Source organism: Delphinapterus leucas, chromosome 9, assembly GCF_059928025.1.
Source record: "Delphinapterus leucas isolate spDelLeu-1000000601 "Yukka" chromosome 9, BTC_Dleu_Yukka2, whole genome shotgun sequence".
In the NCBI taxonomy this organism is placed as follows: Eukaryota; Metazoa; Chordata; class Mammalia; order Artiodactyla; family Monodontidae; genus Delphinapterus; species Delphinapterus leucas.
The window spans coordinates 101,665,864-101,675,000 of NC_143137.1; the positions used below are offsets into that span (position 1 = coordinate 101,665,864).

At 36.5% G+C, this 9,137-nt stretch overlaps 1 pseudogene; it reads right to left on the reverse strand.

Annotated features, from left to right (window-relative positions):
- Positions 1-3,759: 3,759 nt before the first annotated feature.
- Positions 3,760-9,137, reverse strand: part of LOC149748471 (signal recognition particle 14 kDa protein pseudogene) — an 8,602-nt pseudogene continuing 3,224 nt past the window's right edge.

Below are 9,137 nucleotides of genomic sequence, written 5' to 3' on the forward strand. Positions count from 1 at the left end.
TCCAGTTCTGGAGGCTGGAAGTCTAAGATCAAGGTCCACAGGGTTTGGTGTCTGAGGAGAGCTCTTTTCCTGGCTTGTGGATGGCTACTTTCTCACTGTGTCCTCACCTAGAAGAGACAGACAGAGACAGAGACAGAGAGAGAGGCCAGTTCTATGGGATGTGAATATTTATCCCCCCACTTTTGACCTCTTTTAAACTTAACTACCTGCTAAAGACTATCTCCAGATACAGTCAAACAGGGATAAGAGTGTCAACATATGAATTTTGAGGAGATACAATTCAGTCCCCAGGACACGATGTGTATCTGTTCTTTAAAATGCACTCCTCTGAGGTCTCTTTATGAGTTTTCTATGACAAAGAGAAGTCAAGGACATTAACATTTGTTCCCACTACTTTCTATCAATAGGTCATGAACAATGACAAACTCTCTATACAGAGCAATTGTTGTGCTTCTCAAAAATGATATTAAAATACCTACAGTATTGGGACATTGCAAGAAGCAAATTAAATGCATATATGAAAGTTCTTAGTACATTACTTACTCAAGATCATGTACTTTCATCCCTTATTTCATCCCTCAGCGTTTCCTTTGTTCTTTTTAGGTTCTGCCTTTTTTATATAATTAGGAAATACATGACAATTAAATAATGCATAGTCAGAGATTTGTTTAATCTAAGGTTTGTTCTCTGCTACATATAAGACCATACTCCTTTAAAAAAATAAGAAACAAAGGAAGAAAAGAAGACTGAGGAGGTAAAGAATAACATTGATATTTCTTGAATGCTAATTTTCAGAAGTTAAACATAATAAATTATGAAGAGGTATAGTTTTAAAAAACTTAAGTGTTCAGATTAATTTTACCTTTTGGAAACAAAGCAGGAAGCATCCCAAGTACAATGATTATGTTAGTATGCATGCTGCTTTCTGTACACCCCCAGACATCCTATTTACATGCCAAATAAAAGCAACTGGGAAACTTTGTCCTATAGTTGCCATCAAAGGACATCTAGCCTGAGGTGAAACCCTCCTGCCACTATTCTGAGGAGTGTTTCCTGGAGAGATGGCAGGTGGGAAGTTTGGATCAGGTTTTCTCCTGTTGAGAGAGCCTCAGGGTGTTTTCACAAGTATGAGGAAAAGTCCTTGCCCTGGATAGACCTCCCTCATTCAAGCATAAATTCACAGAAAAAATAAAACAAAAACGAAGTAAGTAGCAAGTATGTCAGTTATCATTTGCTGTATAACCAGCCACCTCAAAGGGCAGAGGCTCTCAACCCTGTGGGTCAGCAGTTTGGGCCTAGCTTAGCTGGGATGGTTCATCTTGGTTCCCTGTGTTTTGGCTGGGATCACTCACAGGTCAGCCGTCAGCAGGTTGATGCTGGTTTTCTTCTTTTTTTCTTTTTTTTAAAATTAATTTTTATTGGAGTATAGTTGATTTACAATTTTGTGCACATTTCTGCTGTACAACAAAATGAATCAGTTATATTGCGTTGGCCAAAAAATTTGTTTCAGTTTTTCCAAAACATCTTACAGAAAAACCTGAATGAACTTCTTACATATACATATAGCCACTCCTTTTTATATTCTTTCCCATATAGCCCATTACAGAGTACTGAGTAGAGTTCTTTGTGCTGTCCAGCAGGTCCTCATAGATCTAGATGTGGGCAGTGGGTGAGCAGGGGTAATGGAAGAAATTGAACCACGTGCCCAAAGGTCTAGCCTAACTACCTCCCGTCATGCTGGTGGCCCAGTTATTGTAAGCAGAAAGACAGAAAGAAGGGCCAAATGAATATACAAGCACCTTTAAGGTCTCTGTCTGCATTATGCTGGCTTTTGTCCCAGAAGCCAAAGCTAGTCATGTGGCCAAGGACAGTGTCAATGTGGAGGAAACTTTCCAAGCGTCCAAGAGCCTGGATTCTGTGTAGAAAGCATGGTGGAGATTGTGGGCATTTCTGTAGACTACAAAACTATGAATTGATTCCACTCTCCATGTGCAAACCTCAACGATTTTTCATCATTAGAGTACATGTTTGACACTTCATACATACCTGTTAAATTAATAATAGTATATTTACTATGTGCCAGGCACTGTTCTAATTGCTTACCATGTATTATTCTTTCCCAGCAATCCTCCTAATAGCCCACTTTGATAGTGTCTTTATATTATCTTCATGGGTAATCGTGGACATGATGATGATAAATAATATGCCAACATTCACTCAACTAATGAATGTGGAGCCAGGGTTCAAACCAAGAAAGTGACCACACATTACACGCGGCCCTAATAAACTCATCCCCTGAGGAAGAAAGGAAGGATGTATAATGGAAGGAGGGAGGGAGGAAGGAAAGAAAGAAGGGAGGAGGGAAGGAGAAAACTTTCTAGAAATGTATGTGATTAGATACAAATTATATATGAGGGAAATAATCTCATAATAGGGCTTGCAACCCAATCCATGAACATTAATTTTTAGCCCATGATAGGACAGTGGAGCATGAAGTAAACTACTCAAAATGCAGAAAGGCTCAGACTACTAATACCACCCATATCGCTCTGCAGATTGTTTATCCAGGAATCAGGAACCACAAATCCAGGAAGAACATTTTCCTGATGTCAGTCATATCTATTTTTGAGAACCCAAATAAGTAAATTGTAACGCTGCTCTCTTAGGATGGAGGATAGGCATTTCACACACACACACACACACACGTACATATATTTACACAAACACATATATATTTAATGGCCTAGTCATATAATTTTGCAAGAGATCCAATTACATTTCAACGCTAATATGAACAATTTAATTCCTACTCATTTATGTTTCATAAGAAGTTATAAAACACCTAAACAAAAATCTCACTGGTGAGCACAGAATGCTTGGAATATAATTGGTCTGTGCAGTTAAGATCAGGACACCTACCAATTAAAACTAAGCCAAAGCTTTCCATATTGTGACTGGCGGGACAAATGGCACAAGATGGTATAATCACTCATATTTGCATAATTCCATTTATTTGAAATTCTAGAAAAGGCAAAACTCTAGACGCATAGTATATCTGTGGTTGCCATAGGTGAGAGGTTCAGAGAGATGACTGAGTACAACGGAGAATGAGTTAAATATTTGAGGTGGTAGAAATATTCTATATAATATATGGCTATATGTATTTTTCAAAACTCATTGAATTGCACATTCAAAATTAGTAAAATATCATTGTATATTTTAAAAATTGACCATTCTTTCAAATGCTAATGATCATTAGTTAAGAAGATACTAGTAATATATTTTGCTAAACTAGTAGTAAAGTATCAACACACCAGTTTTTGATGGTATAAGCATATTTTGCAACTTATGGATAGCCTTGGATGAAAGCAATGCCATTGGAAATTGTCTTTAAAACTTGTGTCAGAAACGCAATGTCTCACATGCAGTGGGAAGGGATGTGTATCCCCTAAGTCTGAGTGGTTCATACTGATTATTTGGGAACTCCTATTTGACTAGCATATGGCCTTTTGCCCTTCTTTTCCATCTTCTCTCTCTTCACTGTCCTTTGTCCTTCTTTGCCATCTCAGAGTTTTATTTTTATCTATTAATTTATTTAATCCAATGTCTTATTAGCATTTCATCTGCATTTTCTCAGGCTTCTTAAACATAGTTTTTATTATTTTTACACTTCTTAAAACTCTAAACTGCAATTAAATGAAACTCAAAAATTCTTAAAATTGTGATTAACCATAACAACTTAGAAATATACACTTTTTTATTGCCGAATGACACTTTTATTTTTAAAAATTTTTATTGGAGTATATACACTCTCATAAACACTTTTATGTCACATATTAAGTTCAAATTAGACAGCAGGTATTTATCCATACTCAAAGAAATCTAAAGGCTTTTAAAAAATGGAACATAAGTGCTGAGAGACACAATATTCTTAACAGCTTCTAGCTGCTTGTTACTTAATGGCATGTTTGTTGTTGTTATTCTTTGATTTAATAGGCATCTTTGTGATGCAATTACCAGGTACTGTGCATTTGCTTTCTGACCACATGAAAGTCATGACCAGTTGAACTTGAGGAAATAAAACCAAAAGTAGTGTACGAAGAGAGGTAGAGAAAGCTCCCTGGGGACAGTGAATTTCTGCTGCTAAGTATGCTCTTTCCTAACTTAAACTAGAGAGGTCTCTTTTCCAAATTTTAATCTTTTGACCCCAAATTTGGAAATTGCCACCCCCAGGACTGTTCCTGTGTAAAATCGTAAAGTGGGTAAAATGTGTCTGTGGCTCCTCCTGCCCTGTGTCCTCCTTCATCACTGATAAACCTGCAGGCCTTGACTCCCACCCTCCAGGACCTTCCATTTCCTGCAGTTAGTCCAAATGAGTAAGTGGTATTTCATGATCCAGAACTTTCTATTACATCCCAATCCTCAAAATAACTACTAGTACTAATCTATGAAGGTCTTTGAAATCCTATGACAGAGTTAAGTGACTCTGGTAAAGAAATATTAGCTAACTTTTATCCAATGCTAAGAAAGCCAACTCAACTGTTTTCTCTGAAGGCTTTTCCCTCCACTCCTGTGCTCTGTGAGAGAAGGTTCAAAGTTAGCTGGAAGGCAGTTCATGAAATTGGAAATTCTATGTGCTCTGTAAGCCTAGGGCAGACAATCAAGTCAGGGAAAAGGGACTAGTGTTTTCTTCCTCAAGGCACGTGTGTCCTATTGCTCAGTGAACCAGAATTTGAATGGTTTGTATTTGTTTTTTAAACTGAACAGTGCATGTATTCACTCAAATTGTTAACTATTTGATGACTATCATAAAGCCAGTTAATTTAATGTGCTACTTTTCTAATAAGTTTATGATTGCTTCTACACCCGGTGAAGGCTAAGCCACGTCAATGTTGCCACACGCCAAACAAGGAAGGCTTAACAGCAATCTTTTTTTGCGGTACGCAGGCCTCTCAGTGTCGTGGCCTCTCCCGTTGTGGAGCACAGGCTCCGGATGCGCAGTCTCAGCGGCCATGGCTCACGGGCCCAGCCGCTCCGCAGCATGTGGGATCCTCCCGGACCGGGGCACGAACCCGTGTCCCCTGCATTGGCAGGCGGACTCTCAACCAGTGTGCCACCAGGGAAACCCAAACAGCAATCTTAATAGAAAAAGCATAGAAGAATTGATTCACCATATGGGGAATAACTTCAGGCATTCTGTGCTATGTTCATCCACATTCTATTTATTTCATGAATATAATCAGTTTCCTATTAACCACAATGGAGTATTAAGAACATAATAATTTTTTATGAAATAACCAATGATTTTTAGTGTCAAATTTTGGAGCAACCTGTAAAATTAATCAACCCATAGGCATACTATAATTATAGTTAAAACACTTAATTTCTAACTATAGAAAAATAGCATTATAAAGATGATGACTCAAATCATGGCTAATCATAATAACCATTTAAAAAGTTGAAAGTAAAATATAAAACAAATTTACCTCTCTTCTCTTTAACTGCAACTTTTCTACATTAATGTAAGCAAAAGTATATACATTAAATTTCAAAATAAGCCTCTTAATTTTAATTTATCGGTTTCCCCTAAGGCTGTAGCAGATGCACTGATGTACTGCACTGATGCCCAGACCCTCTTCCCACTCCACTGGACTACTGGGAGAGGAAATTTTGCCAGCTGCTTAGAGTGGGATCAGCTGATGGCTCTTACCTTGGTCTCTCAACTCAAGAACATGACATAGCCCATTACCCAAGCCAAGGTCATGTGCCCGAGGAAGCCTATCCAATGCTGGATCATGAGGGGATGTGAAGACCAGGCCCCTTATCACAAATGGGACAACTCAGAAGGGCTGTTCAGATCCAGAGCTCCTCTAAGATCAGCTGAGGCGTTTGTAGTGACTTCACCTCTGTTCAACTTCTCCCCTTGCTCAATATTCATCCCAAGGACATTTCCTAATAAATTTCCAGCATGCAAATAAGACTATGGGTGGTAAGTCTATGCCTTTGAACATCTATTTTTTTTGATTAAAAATAATATAGATTTTTATGTTCTTAAGTCCTGCAAATAAATCATGCCGTTTACCCTTCAAATGAAAAGAAAACAAATTCAAATACTGAATAAAATATAAAATATTATAAAATGTTCATCCGGCCAGAAAATGCACAAATCTGCCATATTCTAAGCCAAAGCAAGAATTAAGAAAAAACTATGGAGCTAGGAAACAGGCTTTCCCCAAAAGAGATTTTTTTCAAACCAAGGTGACATTAAAGTTAGGTTTTCGTGATCCTGTAGACACAAGAGATAGAAGAGACAAAGTGGGTGCTGCTGCAGGTGAGCAGTTGTGCAAAAAATAATTGACACAGCAAACTTGAAGCTGCTACCCTTAGAAAGACCTAGTTGTAGGACTGTCCTTGACTGGTGTTTAGGAACTTGGGTTTCAGGAGCATTCCCATCCTTTCCAGAACTGTTAAGAGTACTCACTGTTCCTAAATGGTTTGCATAACAGTGTTAGTTATGATAAACATACTTTCTTGCTGGGAGCCTGGAACTTTGGTACATGTTAGACATAATTGGATCCCAATAAAATCCTTGGACACTGAGTCTCTAATGGGCTTCCCTGTTCAACAACATTTCATAGAGGTGGCTGCAATTCAATGCTGGAGGATGTAAGCATGTCCTGTGTGACTCAGACATTTGTGTCTTCTCATTCTTCTGGACTGTGACCTATGTGCCGTATCTTTTGCTGATTTTGTTTGTATCCTTTTCTTGTGATAAATCATAGTTGTGAGTATGACTACCTACTGTGTTTTCTGAGTCTTCCTAGTGAATCATCAAACCTGGGGGTGGTTTTAGAAACTCCCAATGTAGGAGTCTTATTGTGATCTCTCAAAAGCATACATCATTTGTGTAAAGATGAATTAGTGAGAAATGTCAACTGGAACAGAAGGATCATGCTTTCTTTAACCTTAGCACAGTGTTGGTAAAAGAGAGCAAGACATGAGAGTGTTGGAATCTTAACTGAGAAGAGAGAGTGATGAGAGGTCATGCTTAAAGGGATTATAATGGAGATTTCTGGCATAAACTCAGAATTAGGAAGCCTAAATCATCCTAAACAGATGATTGTTCTTTCCCTGAATACATGAAGGACATTTACTAACTTATTTATTTAAAAAATTAACATAAAGACAACGAAGTTTTGGTGTATACAGTTCTATGAATTTTATCACATGTACGAATCCTGTAACCACCATCACATCAAGATATACACTAGTCTTTTCACTATAAAAATATCCCCTGTGCTATCCCTTCGTGGTCACTTCTTCCCCTTCCTAAATTCTGGGTGGCAATTATCTGTTCTCCATCATTATAACTTTGTATGTTCAATGATATTTAATGGAGTTTAGAGTATATAATGTTTTCAAAGAGGGTTCTTCCATTCAGATTTTCAGATTGATAAAAGTGACTGTGGGTCAATATTTCATTCCTCTTTTATGGCCGTGTAGTCTTCTATTGCATGGATATGCCACAATTTGTTTAACTAGTCACCCTATGAAGGGCCTTTGGCTTGTTTCCTTAATATATAATTAATTTAGACTACATAACTAAATAAAATAGAAATAAATAAAAAATATAGAAAATCTCCAACTACTTGGAAATTAGACAACACATTTCTCAATATATGATGAGCCAAGTGAGATATCACAAAGGAAATTTTAAAAGCATGAATTTAGACCTGCTCTTGATACTGTACACAAAAACTAACTTAAAGTTTAACTTAAACTAAAGTTTAGTAACCTAAAGGCTACTAAAACTGCAAAAATTTTAGAAGAAAACCCAGAAGAAAATCTTTGTGATCCTATGCAATTCTACCTAAGCAAGGTAGAATTCTTGTTAATGAAACCCAAAGCCCACTCCATAAAAGAAAAATTGTTAAATTAGATATCATCAAACTTTAAAAGATTTACACTACAAAAGACACTGTTAAAAAGACAAAAGAGTCAGCTACAGAAAGCAAATCAAATATCTGACAGAAGACTTGTAAACCTTTTCAAATCAATAATAAGGAAAAAAAAACAATTTAAAAATGGGCAAAAGGTTTGATTAGATATTGCACAAAAAAATTATACATATGGCTAATAAACAGATAAAGGGTGCTCAGTATCATTAATTAGGGAAATGCAAATTAAAACAAGTTATCTTTTCACACATCTTGGAATGAGCATAATAATTTAAAAAGCCCGAAACAAATGTTGGTGGGGATTTGTAGAAAATAGTACCTCCATACATTTTTGGTGGGAATTTAAAATGGTACAGCCACTTTATAAACCACTTTGTCTTAAAACCATTTTCTTAAATGTTTAAATATAAACTTACCATACAGGCCAGCCATTCCACTTGTTGGTATGTACCAAGAAAAATGAAAACATATAATCACACAAAGTCTTGTGCTGGTACATTCATAGCAACATGGTATCTGATGATCAACAATTTGAAACAACCCAGATGTCACTAACTTTTGAATGGATAAGAAAATGTGGTATAACTATACAATAGAATATTTTTCAGCAATACAAAGAAATAAAATACTATATGCTCTAACCTGGATAAACCCAACAAAGCATTAATCTAGATGAAAGAAGCCAGACAGAAAATATTATATATTTTATGATTCCATTTATAGAAAATGTCCAAGAGAAGCAAATCTAGTGTCAGAAATGAGATTAGTGGTTGTCTGGGGCTGACAGGAAGAACAGAGAATCACTGTGAAAGGGTTCTAAAACCGTCTTATTATAAAGGCTGCCCAACTACAAAGGATTTCCTAAAAAAATCATTGAATTTTACCCTTAAAATAAGTAAATAAAACTTTTGGTCAACAAATTTCATTTTATATTTTATTTTATCATTTTGAGTGTCTAAGATTTTGCTGTTCAGAAAAACAATATTTTGGTTATTTCTCCTCATTCTATCACATTCCTAATACATTCAAGACTTTTTTTTTTCTGGTATTAGTGCCTCCTGTCCCTTTTATTCCTGAGAAATGAGAGTAGACAAACTACCTTGCCAGGATGTTTTCCCTGCAGTTTTCTTACCTTTTCCTCCTCAGCTAGGACTAAGTCTATTTCGAATGAGGAACATT